Source organism: Wolffia australiana, chromosome 1 (assembly GCF_029677425.1).
Source record: "Wolffia australiana isolate 7733 chromosome 1, ASM2967742v1".
Taxonomy (NCBI): domain Eukaryota; kingdom Viridiplantae; phylum Streptophyta; class Magnoliopsida; order Alismatales; family Araceae; genus Wolffia; species Wolffia australiana.
In genome coordinates, this window is record NC_135835.1 from 5,434,476 (window position 1) to 5,449,256 (window position 14,781).

Consider the following 14,781-nt stretch of genomic DNA (forward strand, 5'->3'; position numbering starts at 1 on the left):
GAGAAAAGAGAGTGAGAAAAGAGAATAGAAAGAGAGAGTGAGAGAGAAGAGAGTGAGAAAAGAGAAGAGAGTGAGAAAAGAGAAGAGAAAGAGAGACATAAAAAAGAGGAGAGAGGGAGAGACATAAAAAGAGGAGAGAGAGAAACATAAAAAAGAGGAGGGAGAGAGACATAAAAAGAGGAGAGAGAGAGAGAGAGAGAGGGAGGGAGAGAAATGCCCCAGCTCTACTTCTCAAGTAGGCTGGAGTATCAGTTTACAGAGACAAATTTCTTGATTGTTATTTTTGTTCCAAGATGGGGAGAATAACAAAATGATTCCTTCCTTTTTATTCTAGAATCATCTCCATCACTGGAATCTTATAACCAGGAGATCAATGACCATTCGTTATCCCTAAGGGCATTGCTTCTCCTTTAAATTTGTTAGCCCCTTCATCCTACCCAATAAGGGCATTGCTTCTCCTTTATATTGATTATCCCTATGTTGTATGTTGCATCTCAATGAAATGAAGTCTTCCCATCTCCTTGGAGAAGACGTCAGCAAGCTGGTCTCAGACCTAACATAATCATACCAGACTTTGGCTTATTCCAAACATGATTAAATAAAATGCTACCTTGTATAAATGTGTTAGGGTACACTATGATGCATGGGTTTTCCTACTCAAGGGAATGGCTGACTTATTGTAGACCAGGATTTTCAGAGTCTTGAAAGAATCTTCCTTGAACTTACTGATGAGTCTAACTAACCATATCAATTGACAGGCTACATTTATGAGAGAAACATATACTGCCTGGAAATATTATTGTGCAAGGACTCTTTGGTTTTTTTGAACTCCAGCTGATCATCATTTACCCAAAGAAAAACACCATTCCAGTGTATCCACACACCTCTGATAACAGAGGGTCCGATCCCTCGTTTGTCTGTGACAAGTAGTTGAACTGAGCCCAACATGATTTGATGCTTTAATATCTAAACCTGTTTACATCCTTGCATATATTGTTTTAGAAAAAAACATGCTTGGAAATTTGAGATATTCAAAGTCGAACGGTTGGCACATATAAATTATCTCATTAAGATGACCATGAAGTGAGGCATTTGAGATGTCTAGTTGTTAAATCTTCTAGTCATTAGAAATAGAAATAAATAGGAGAAGTATGATAGTGATCATCTTCAAGACCAAACTAAAAGTTTCATTTAAGTAGATACATGGAGCTTGACTCATGCCATGAGGAACAAGTCTAGCCTAATCGATTAAATGTAAAACTTTTGGTTGAAAACCCGTCTGGACCCAATGAAAAACCAGAATTTAGGGTTAATTTATGTCTTTCAATGAGTCTGATTTATACAATAATATTTAGAATTTTCTTTAGGAGAATAGAGTAAGTGTCAAATTCAATGCGAAGCAACTATTAAAATTATCATTCAATCAACTACTGAACTTGTAGGAAGATAGTTAAAACCTAACTCTTAGCTTTGAGTAGGCACAACAATGCGTACCTCACAAATTCATCAAAAAAAGTAAAATTATATAAAAATAAGATATTACTTCACTGGATATGGTCCCCATAATTCATACTGAAACATTACATAGTTTAACTGAATAGTAATTGATGAGATTAAACTGAAATGTGTGTATTTTAGCCAGATAATAAATAGGGAACACAAAAGTTTTTTAAGTTTGAGTAAGAAGATGTCCAAAATGCATAATTATTTGTATGAGGGCACAAAAAATGTGTGTCCTAATATGGATGCCAAAGGTCAACCAGTCATTCTCCAAAAAACAATACTAGCTCACGTAGGTTCAATACAATGAATTCGTCAAGGATCGATCCCTCAAGATGGAGCTCCCCCATCACTCTATCCTTTTAAAAATAAAGGTAGAATACAAATTCACATAGAGATTCTAATATGAAGTGAGATTCTGAATGGAAATTAGGTTTCATGAAATATTAGGTGCTTGTAAAATATTTTATAATGAAAGTGCAGCAGGTTGAGAGAAGACTGATGAAGATACATAAAAACTTATGAAAAAATCTGAGCCATCTCTAGTGAAGAGGCATTCAGATCCTTTTTATTTAAACTTCAAGTCAATCACACATTCCACATATCATTCCATATTCAGTTAAACAATATATTCATAATAATGCACCTCTGGTGCTAATAATTGAAGTCCAGTTTAATCCTTTAAGTATCTCTTGTTGGGTTATGGAGGCCTTGACATGGATGAATAAATCAAAATAATTCGCAGCGAAAGACTTGAACGAATCGAAACGACATCAACAAGAACATTTAAACGAGTATCTTTCCACAGATCGCATCCCTGATTTCTTAGATCCCGAAGTGACCCGAGTCGAGCTGCTCACGTTTGTAGCCTCTAGACGTATCCACGCGGTCCTCGGCACGTCGGATCTCCTCCTTCTCATTGACGAGCCCCGTTCTTTCTCCGTCGGTGTCGTTACGTCGTTCCGATCACATCGAGGAGGGGGAGGGGGTGTTGGGAGATGGGAGAAGAAGGGGAAAGGGGATTATTTGCATGTGACGTATCCGTCCCGATCACATCTGGTCTGGGTGAATTTCGTTCAGGGACTTCCCCTATTTATACTAAGTGGGTATTATTCATAAAACTCCCCAAAACTTAAGTATATCTTCTGACGTCCAAAAGACCATTTGCGTGTGAACCTCTAGGCCCATGTATCAGTCTAGTTAACGACTCCAGCGGCCCAATAACCTTTACTGGCCTTCCAAATTAATTAACTATATCATCATATAGATTAATTAATGTTGGATCGATTAAACCCAATCGATAGGTCGAGACTCCGACACGTGGGGTGCCAAGCTACACCTCGGACCCTAGAAGATACAAAGGAGTGTGTATCGACTCACTCATGGAACTTGTTCGTCATCGCTAACCGTGTATGTATATTCCCTCATCCCCTTGACGCTCCTTGGATGACTTAGGGTATGGTTTACTGTCAAACCCTAATCTATCATCCGAGTTAGTACCGATGCATTCCGAAATCATTGGATAACTCTTCTCCGATATTTCACTACCTTGGCCAAGGACTTCATTGCATCATCTTCCTTGAACTGTCACCTCTTATACCGAGGGTGGACAATCCCATCTTAACCACTCAATCATCTTCGTGAACTTCTTGATGTACCCAAACTAAGACCCTTTAAAATCCCATGATTAGAGACTCGTTGGCCATAGCCAAAGTACAACCATCCGTCCACAAAATGTCTTTGGTGTCTCAGATCTAAGGACCACTTGTACAACTGTGATGTGAATCAACCTGATTAACAGTTTGGTATAATATCATTCAGGGATTCGTACGGATCAATTCAGTGAACTCTTTCCACTAAAGAGCACCCACTATCTATCCTTAGTGTCTCCACACTAATGGCTACGGGACCGGTCATACTCATCATATGAGTGAGGTTAGATAGTGTTATTCCATCCGGATACTTTGATGTCCTTCTCGCGTATCCTTCGAATAAGAATGCTTAGAATACATGTTTAAAGATTAGTGCTCTCCGTATTACGATCTCATCATAATTCACTAAGTCTGATCATGTATTCATGGACTTCATTATAAGCATCACACATACACTATAACGAATATATCCTACCAATGAACATCGAACGAGATGTGTAATGTGTGATTGGCTTGTCGTCCACATATATTTCCATCATCTCTATCTTTGCATCTCGCTCTATTTCTGTCTATCCATCTTGATCTCTATTTTCCTAAATCATTTTATCTCAATATCATTCCATATTCAATTAAATAATATATTCATAATAATGCGCATCTGGTGCTTATAATTGAAGTCTACAAATACATGCAATGACTAAGTGAACTGTGATGAGGCCATACTTTAATGATCATTCGTCTTTTCATGTGTGATTTGAACATTCCTATTTAAAGGATACTCGAGAAAAAAGTTAAATATCCAGATAGAATATCACTATCGAGTTCCACTCATATGACAAGAATGGCCCATCCCGTAGTCATTAGTATGGAGACAATATGGACAAATCATGGATGCTTTGGGAAAAAATTGCTGAGTTCATCCTAAATGGTCACAAATGTGTAAGTGGTCCTTAGATATGGGACACCAAAGATGCCTTGTGGATGGACGATTGTGTTTTGATTATGACCCACAAGTCCCTGTTTTGGGGGTTGAAAACCTTTTAAGCTCAGATGCAACAAAAGATTTCATGAAAACAATTTTTGGTCAAGATGGGGTAGCACACTCTTAGTATTAAAGGATATTATCTCAAAGAAGATGATGTAGTTAAACCCATAGCTAGGGCAGTGGAAATATTAGAGAATGTGCACTTTGATGATTTTGATATGCATCACTACTCTATAGAATGAATGATTAGGGTTTGACTCTTAAACACGCTTTAAGTCATTTGGGAGTCTCCTATAGATGAAGGCTTGTATGTATATGGTAATCAATGATGGTAAATATTCCATGAGTGAATTGAGATACTCATCTGTATCTTCCAATGCATGAGGGGTAGCTTGGTAACCCACAGATTGATGAATTAACCAATCTATTAAGTTAAATTGATCCTTGATTAAGTGATCTATATATGATAATATAATTAATAAGGTTAGACTGATAGAGGTTATTAGGCCATTAAAATTTTAAACTTGACTCATACACATGCATAGAGCGTCATATGCATAAGATTTATGGACGTTGGTGAATATACTTTAAAATAGAGACGAGGGATGTGATAACTTGCAAATTAACATGATTAATTAATCAATTTTACATTATATTTATGTGTTTTAATGACTATATTTGCTTGTTATCATATTAAAATAAAGATAAATCACTTACACTTTCATTTTACATGATTAATTCTGATTTTTTATCATTTTTTACATGGAATTTAACCTCATTTAAGTGAAGAAATATTTTTTTCAGGGCTTTAAATACTTGGCTAAAGGTTGGTAAGGGTTTTCCTATTTTTTATGGAATTTTTCCCTATTTTTATATAATTTTTTGACCATTATATAGCAAAGAAATGATTTTTATATATTTAAATAATACATATGTAATTTATTTGGCATTTTATAATGTATTAATGTATATATAAAAGGGCATCCACGTCATTCGCCCGAAATTCAGGCGAATGAGTGGATAATTATTATTAAATAATAAGAGAGAGAGAGAGAGATTGATTTTTTTTAAAAAAATACGGCCACCGACATGCACGTGCATTTAAGCAACGTGCATGCGGCGTCGAGTTGCCGCATGCATTAATGCACGCGTCAACCGACATGCACGTGCATTTAAGCATCGTGCATGCGGCGTTGAGTTGCCGCGTGCATCAATGCACGCGTCAACTGACATGCACGTGCAAATATATTTTTTATTATTTTTTGCAGGCGCTGACGAGGCACGTGGTCAAATATTGTGGCTGGCTTTGTTTTTTTTCTTTTTTTATATACACAGGGCGACGTGGCTTCTTTATTGCCATTCAAAGAGGCTAATCATTCTCCAATCATTGTGGGCCACCGACGCGGACAACGATGTGTTGACACGTGATCCGATAAGGCGGAAAACGAGAAAGAATGCGTCAGCCAATCAGAAAATTGATTTCTTAAAAATATAACAAGATGATCCAATGGCCTAGACTAATCCTCACTAAAACCTTGATATCTTGAGATCTAGAAGTCCGATTGGGCAGAAATTTTGAGGGTAGGTTTGTCTTTTCTCCCTCTACAATCCAGACGGTTGGATCTTTAAATAGAGGTCTGGAAATGGGAGAAAAGCACTTTTTGAAGCTCTCTCTAAGGATTTGGCCAGGAAGGACACACAGGATGTTTTGGAAGTAGACAGTTTCTGATTTGTATTTCAATCTTCTTCTTGAACGATTCTAAAACGCCAAGGCATGGGCAAAATGTACATGCCCTAGAAGTTGGTTTTGAATGAAATTAGCACTGCATTTTGATTCTGATTCAAGATCTGATTTTTTATCCTTAATTCTACATCAATTTAGAACATTTATGCTTCATTAGATTTTTAATTTAGGGTTGGATTTCATCTTTTCCCCAAATTCTTCACTTTCTCTCTCTAGGTTAATTTGTCTAGTTTCTCTCTCTAGATTTAGATTTTTATTTTTTATAAATTTAGTTAAATATATAAAAAACCTAAAAATAAAATCTGATTCGAAAATTCATCCATCTTGAAGTCCAATTTAAAAATCCCTTTCCTGATTATTTAATTCCCAATTTTAATTCATAAAAAATGTCTTAAAATTTTATAATAATGGGGAAATTAATAATCTGAATTAATCTGATCTTAAAATTTAAATATTCCTATCTTGAGCTTTCTGACCGAAATATTTAAAATCAAAATTAAGTCTTACTTGATTTTGATTAATTAAAAACATTATTAAGCATAATTTAAATTTATTAATTGCAAAATTTATTCATCTTTGAATTAATTCATTGAAATTGGATAAAAATTCTTATTTGTTGCCTCCCTGTGGTTCGACTCCTTGCTTGCTCTATATTCTATATTTGGTGATTAAGGGAAATTATAAATTTTATTGTTTAAGTCTAAATGCCAAATCAACGACATATTTACGTGCATTTTTAGGCTTATCAAGATGTCATGACATTTTCCAAGCAATTTTTTTGAAAATTTCCAAAACATTATAAATAAAAGGGGTAACCCTCATTTAATACACATCGTGTCAATTTGAATGCCCCTATCTTATTTTCCTCTTCTTTTATTGTTGCTCCCAATGAGATCATATTTCCAAAAGTAGAGATTGAGGGAAAGAAGACATGATCCAGCACTCTTGAAGATCTTGTGAATACATCTAAAGGCCAGACGTATGAAATGTTTGAACATAGTCAGGAAACCAATAAATGACATATTTGATCCTTGGAAAGGTGATTTTTTGGTTTTTCAGATCTGGTTTCTGATTTGAGATTGGATCATGTCAACCGAGGTCCAAAATATAAGCAAGTGGGACATAACATTGTTGTGCGAATGATTTTATGTGGTAGGGCCTATCTTGGTGGTCAAAACATAGGATCCCCAGAAACCAAAGTGTAGGCTTGTAGTGGTGGTTGTCCTAAAATAGAAAATAGGATTGATCCCAAAAAAGGTTGCACAAAGTTAGTACTACACTTGCATTCTGGTGCCATGTATCCTTGCTTGAGACAAAGTTGACAATGAGCTATGAAACGTTTACCGCTACCTCCTTTTCCAAAATCTCCAAAGCAATCACCATGCTCATTAAATATATTTTGTTGAGACTGGTTAGATTCTAATAAATGAACATGATTGTGAAATGAAGGTATACCTGGAGGTTTTAGTGTTTCATCCTCACTACCAAAGTCATCCAAAAGAACTCTAGGCATGATACCTACATTCAGATCATTGAAAGGAGACATTTTTGTTTTGAGTTATGACCCTTGTGGAAAAAAATATCAAAATTCAAGTCCAGACCTTTAAGAAAAACACATTTAACCTCAAGTATGTATTCTTTTACGGATTGGAGATGGTCAAGAAGAAGGAAAGGGGCTCCAAGGTTTCCGGCAAGCCTAAGCACTCCCTAGACGTCAATCGCAGCAACAGCAAAGGGTCAGGAAATGGAGAAGCGCGCTCCGCGGCGACTGTTCGACGCCTCAAAATGTACAATATCAGGCCAAAACGCGATCGCAAGAGGAAGATTTTGAAACATGATCTCCAGTCGAAGGAGCTCCCTTCGACCCGGATAGAGCCTGACCGTCGCTGGTTTGGAAATACGAGATTTGTGAATCAGAAGGAGCTTGAGTTCTTCAGGGAGGAGCTTCAGACTCGACTCTCTAGTAACTACAATGTTATCTTGAAGGAGAGGAAACTTCCGTTGTCGCTTTTAAACGATCATCAGAAGCAAGCCAGAGCTCATCTTCTGGATACAGAGCCATTTCGAGATGCATTTGGTCCGAAGAGTAAACGAAAACGCCCAAGGCTTTTGGCGACAGACTACGAGTATCTTATCAAGAAGGCCGATGGTTCCCAAGATACATATGAAGAAAAAGTTGCTGAGAAATCTGGTGATGCAAATGAGGAAGACGGACTCAGAGACCTTTAAAAGAGAAATCGCTGCTTTCATTTAGAGAAACATTTAAAAGAGCACTACAGGCACAAGCACATGGTTTTTTTGTTGAATAAGTGTGATTTGGTTCCTGCGTGGGTTACAAAGGGTTGGTTGCGTACACTCTCGAAGGAGTTCCCTACGCTGGCATTCCACGCTAGCATCAATAAATCGTTCGGAAAGGGTTCTCTCCTCTCAGTTCTTAGACAGTTTGCGCGGTTGAAGAATGATAAGCAAGCCATATCTGTGGGGTTTGTGGGGTATCCTAATGTTGGGAAATCTTCAGTAATCAACACTTTGCGTACAAAGAGTGTCTGCAAGGTCGCCCCCATTCCAGGAGAGACTAAGGCGTGGCAATACATCACACTTACTAAACGGATATTTTTGATAGATTGCCCCGGAGTGGTCTATCAGAACAGTGATTCTGCGACTGATATCGTTCTCAAGGGAGTTGCACGCGTCACCAACTTGGATGATGCTGCCGAGAATATAGGGGAAGTCTTGAGACGCGTGAAAAAAGAGCACCTGCAAAGGGCGTACAAGATACAGGAATGAACCGACGATAACGACTTCCTCGTGCAGCTGTGCAAGGCATCTGGGAAACTCCTGAAGGAAGGAGAACCAGATCTGACCACGGCAGCCAAGATGGTTCTCCATGATTGGCAGAACCATAATGCGAGGTGACGTGGAGCCCGAAAAAGATTCATAAGAATCCTTCGTGGCAGATGACCCTTCGGTCAACGCCGACCAGACGTCGGCCGCTATGAGAGCCATCGCCGGTATCATCTCTGCCCAGCACGCCATGAACGTCCCAGATAACAAGGGTTTCTTCGGCCATGACATCAGCAGGCAAGAAGATGAAGAGGAGAATTCCGAAATTTAGTAGTGGATAAAACCCACCTGCTCGGTTATCTGTAAATCTGGAAGAGCAGATTTTTAGCAATTTTTTAGTTGGGTTTTTTGTGTTTTGAAGGGTTTTAATGAGTCGAACAATACTGTGTTTTCTTTGCATAATTTTTTTTTTTAAAAGTATGTATTTTCCAGAAGTGGGGAGATCTCTTAAGAGTTCTTGAAACACCTTTATATAGTAATCTAGAGTTTGATTACATTACTTGATAGAATGAAAATTTAAGGTTAGTTCCATAATGCGAGCTTCAGAGGCTTAGTAGAGCTCATGGAAAGTATTTTACAAGCATTTGAGAGAATATCAATTGAAGTGAATGTAATGATGACAGAGAGTGCTTTCTATGTTTGGTTATGGACTATGAAGTGAGGGTTGTAAAACACTCTTCCAAGATGCAAAAGCTGAAATCAACCTAAATTGATATCTAAAGCTAGTAACACTTTTGATATCTGGCGGGGAACTTTTTCTAACCTTGACTTGATCCCTACAGAGTGTTCTGAAGCCATTAACATGTTCAACCTCGAGTAATATGTATGTGATCAAGGGGCTTTAGATCTCCATTTCTGTGTCTCTAACTTTTCTGTAAGACCTTATTGATCTTCTCACCATAAAGATTCTCTTTTTGGTTGACCTAGAAATAAAAGGAAGTAAGGGGGGCAGCCATCTCTGGCTAGCCATGGTGCCTAAAATGGGTGTCCCTTCCATATTTATTTTTTACTTAATTTTTTCTTAAAATTAAGTTCCTTAAAGAAAGTATATCCACCAATGCCCTTTTAATCGTATGTCTATGACCCTCTAGGCCCATGTATCATTCTCGCTAATAGCAATTATTATCCAAAATTGTAATTAACTATATCAACATGTTGATTAATTAACTAAAAATCAATTTAACCCAATCTATATGTTATGTTTCCAGCCACACGGTGCCAAGATACACTTTGTGCTTTTGAAGATACAAATTATCATATTAACTCTCCAAATTAACCTTTACCATAATTGGTTATCATATATGCATAATCTTTTGCCCACGTGAGACTCCCAAACGATTAGGGTATGGTCAATTATCAAACATTAATATGTCATCCAATAGGTACTCATGTGTAACTGAGATCACTAGAGAATATCTTCTCCAATATCCTCATTACCCTATCCAAGGATTTGGATTAATCTTTTTCCTTGTGTCTATCTCCTTTTATACTGAGGGCTAATGATCGTATCTTGACCACTCAATCACCTCTTGTACTTCTTAATATATATGAGATAAGACTTATTTGAATCTCATGATTAGAGACCCATAAGTTGTAGTCAAAACATAGTCATCCATCAATGAGATGTCTTTAGCACCACAAGTCAACTTATCACTTACAACAGTAACATGAAATCAACATGATTGAATTTTACCTATGATGACAGTGAAGGATTCAAATGTATCAACTCAGCAACCACTTTCTCTAATGAGCACTCACTGTCTGTTCTTAGTGACACACTAACATCCACATTATCATCCATACTTATTGTATAAGTAGAATCAGACAGTGCAAGTCAATCATGATAATTCAACGTACATCTCTACTATCCATTGAATAGGAAGATTCAGAATATATGTATACAGACTAGTGATTATTGTATATTATCTCATCATAACTCACTAGGTCATTGTAAGTATTTATTGACTTCATTATAAACATCACATCGGTATAAATATAAATGAATATTAATTTCCATGAACTTAACTAAAATATGGTTTTATGATTAGCTTGAATCATAATATCCATCATTCTGATCACTTTTCTTCCACACATTAGTTTCATCTCTCTGATCAAGTTCCTTATGTGGACAAGGATGCATGAGATGTTAGCCCAAGCCTTGTGCTTTAGTTATGACCATTAATTGGTTCTTATAGCAAAGATATTTTATCCTATTAAGACTATAAATATTAAAGGCATTGTCACAATAGTTGATGATTGACTTATCTGCTGAGGAGTAGAATTGCACAGAGTGGATACCACCATAGGTACTACAATGAGTTTGGTATAAGCTTCTACTATCTTCATGCTCTGGTACCATGTTTCAATATAAGATGAGAGAATCAATAGGAGTGTCAGAAGACTTGGGAATAGGAAAATAAAATCCCATAAAATTTAAGAGTGATGATTTATTCATATTTATAAGGGCAAGTGAGGTTGGTGTGGTTTATGTAAAGGGTGATGGAAATAGAGGATAATGGTGGTCCTCTCACCTTTCTTGCCATAATGTGTGTCATGATGTCTCTGATTCATTCCTCAAATAGAGGTTCTTGGAATCTGACAAGCATTCTCATTATGCATAAGGTGAGATGATGCTTTAACACCTCACCTTCGACAAGGCATTTTACAGTTTGAAGCATGCTCTTTCTGATTGCAACATCAAGCTTGAAAATTGCCTAAGCTCTCTTGATTTTCAAGGTATCTCACTAAAAAATGTAGTTTATATATGAATTATTGAAGACAATAATTTTCCAGTGGGAGAGAACATGGACGTCTTAATTTTTGAGCGAGATGAGTCGAAGCCACGCCAGGAGGTTCAAGAAAGAGAGTGACAATATTTTTTAAATGACATATCTGGGCATACACAATTTGTACGTGGGAATTGATGTAATCCAAACAAAGGGGGTCTTACATCAAGACTCTTAGAAAGAGCACAATTCAGTAGATAAGTGGATGTACTTCATCTTCTCCTAGTGCTACTTCAATAAATTATTCTCCTTCTTTATGCTTCTCACCCACGGACATAATTATCTTGTTCCTTCTTGTTTCTACTGTTGGGTTATGGGTCATAGTGGAAGATGAAACAAAATTGTATCAAACATTCAAAATAATTAAAAGTGATGATGAATCACCTTTGCATGAATAAAGTGAGTCATGTTCATCTGCTCAAGTCTCTAACCTCTACACATATCCACATAATATATCACATGAAAAATCTCCTCCATCTTGATGATCCCTGGTATTGATTTCTATCATCTTGATTCTGAGTGCATTAAGTGGGGAGGGTGTCCATGGCGAAGAGGGAGAATAATAATGGAACCTAAAGAACTCTTTTCTTTGTGAATTTTATTCAGGGCTTTCTTATGTTATACTTAATGATGATTTTTCATTAAGTCCGTAAAATTTAAGAATATGTTTTGACATTTAACGGACCACTTGCATGTGAGCTTCATGGGCTATGTATAAATCCAGTTATTAACTCTAACTGTCTAGTAACCTTTATTGTCTGAACTTGTTAATTAATTATATTAACTTACATATTAATTAATCAAGGATCAATTTAACCTAATCAGCAGATTGAGTTATCAGACCATGGGTTAAACCACCATTGATACTAAAGTACCAAGGAGTATATCAACTCTCTCATAAAACTTAACTATCATCAATTATTGTGAATGTATAAACCTTCACTTTTTTATTCTCTTAATATGACTCAGGGTATGGTCAATTATAAAACCCTAATTATCCATCCCACTCAGTACTGATGCATGTGAAAATCATTGGGGAACTCTTCTCTAATATTACACCACACTGGCCAATTAATTCATCACATTGTCTTCTTTGAATTGTCTGCTCCTATATCAAGGATAAAAATTCCCACGTTGACGACTCAGTTACCTTCATTAACTTTTTTTTTTCAATTCTGAGAATTATTCCCCTAAAGATCACCCACTATATCTCCTTATTGTCTCCATAAGAATGACAATGCAATCAAATATACTTATCATATGAGTGAGATTAGATAATTCAATGATATCCAGATATTTCAATATCCTTCTTGAGTATCCTTGGAATAATAATATTTAGAAAACACATTAAAACAATAGTGATATTTCTAATATTTCACTTAGTCATTGCATCTATTCATGGACTTCATTATAAACCTGACATCTGCACTATATGAATTTATTATATCGATGAATTGAGCGAGATGTGGAAGGTGAGATTGGATTACAGGTAACATATTTTTTTGTTTTTGTTACCGTTAGCTACTTTTTTCTTGTGGTCATTATGTTGTTGTAAGTTATACTAGGTTATGCTCATGACATTACCTCATGAATTCATTCTATATTAAGTCGCCTCCTCTATCACTCCCATGATATTTGATTTTCAGGTTCTTATGAGCTTCATGTACGTTATTAGATTTATTTTAAGCATCAAATACATCGAGTTTTTACTTCAACCATGATACCCACATATTTTTATTGCTTAATCACCCGACAAAGTAAAATTAGGAGTGTTTTGTGATTGTAAACAATTTCACTTTGATAAAATAATGTTTACAAGATTTTTTCTTAATTTGGATGGTTAGAGAAAAATGCGATTTAGAACTAGTAAATAATAAGAAAATAGATATGAATATAATAGTAAGAACACATATGAGATTAAGGTTAAACTAAGAGAATAATGGGTAAGGAGAAGAGAAGAAGCTATATTTGCATAGATCTTTTATTTTTAAACCTGCTTTGGCGTTGAAGTGGCCACATTGCTCTGTCTTGGGCTGCACAAACACACATTCTATAGTGGTGGCACGGTCATGTGGCTTGTACAAAAACATATGATGTATCAACATCCATGCTATGGAGATAGTAAGATAAATATGTTCATAAATGAAGAAATTTATGAAGATATTTAAAAACAAATTCTTCTCTCTCTCTTCTATCGTCTCTCTTCTTTTTTCTCTCTCTTCTCTTTCTCCCTCTGTCTCATCTCTCTCTCTCTCTCTCCCTTCAAACTAATAAGAGAGAGTGCATAATATAAATGTAAATATTATAATACTAGTAATTATACTTCTGGTATTCGGTATAGTCTGAAAATTAAACCACAACCGGACAGGAAGTTTAGTTTGCACCAAAAAAGTAGGCCAACAGTCTTCATTTGGTCTGGTCTGACTGAACTTGGGTCAGGCGGTGACGTTACCTGGCCACAACCATCCAACAAGCTTCACTAAAAATGGACCAGACTGACTTTAATCAGACTGATAATTCACATCCCTGTAAACTTCTCCACTTGACTCTAGTTAGGGTTCATCATTTTTTTATACCAAACTCCTATAAATAGAAACACAAATACAAATATAAACACAAATATAAAAATAAGTTAAAATGCAAATGTAAAGATAAATATAAATACAGCTGGTTTTTGAGTTTCCGATGAATCCATGACAAAAACGGCATTTTTACCTACAACAATTGAATGTTCAAGATTTTAATTTTTTTTTCTGACCTAAATTTTGAGTTTGATTCTTTCACTTTAACTGTGAATTTTCTGACCAAACTAACACCAAAGTTTTTGTTTCCCTCAAAACCAATACCAAGACCAAAACCATCATTCCCCAACACGACAGAAGAAAGCACCAGCATGGCGGGTCATTCCATTAAAGCCAGCTCTGGACCATGGGCCCCCAGCCGACAAACAGTGGCCCATTATCCATCTCTCTCTCTAGAAATACACCCCTGACATAGAGTGGCACACACAAACCTCCTCTGCTTCCTCCACTCGACGCGCGTCCCCTACAGACCTACACCTCTCCATCTCTCTCTCTAATTACCTCTCTCTCTCTCTATCTATCTCTCTCTTTCTGTCTCTTTCTCCTTCTCTATCTCTCACTCTCAAAATACAACCCTGACAAACAGTGGCGCTCCCAAACCTCTGCTTCCTCCACTCGACGGCGTCCCCCACAAACCTACAACCCCCATCTCTCTCTCTCTCTCTCTATCTCTCTCTTATCTCTCTCT

General features: G+C 36.5%; 1 pseudogene; it reads left to right on the forward strand.

Annotated features, from left to right (window-relative positions):
* The first annotated feature begins 7,534 nt into the window (after positions 1-7,534).
* Positions 7,535-9,081, forward strand: LOC144714679 (nuclear/nucleolar GTPase 2 pseudogene; annotated as a pseudogene).
* The last annotated feature ends 5,700 nt before the right edge of the window (positions 9,082-14,781 follow it).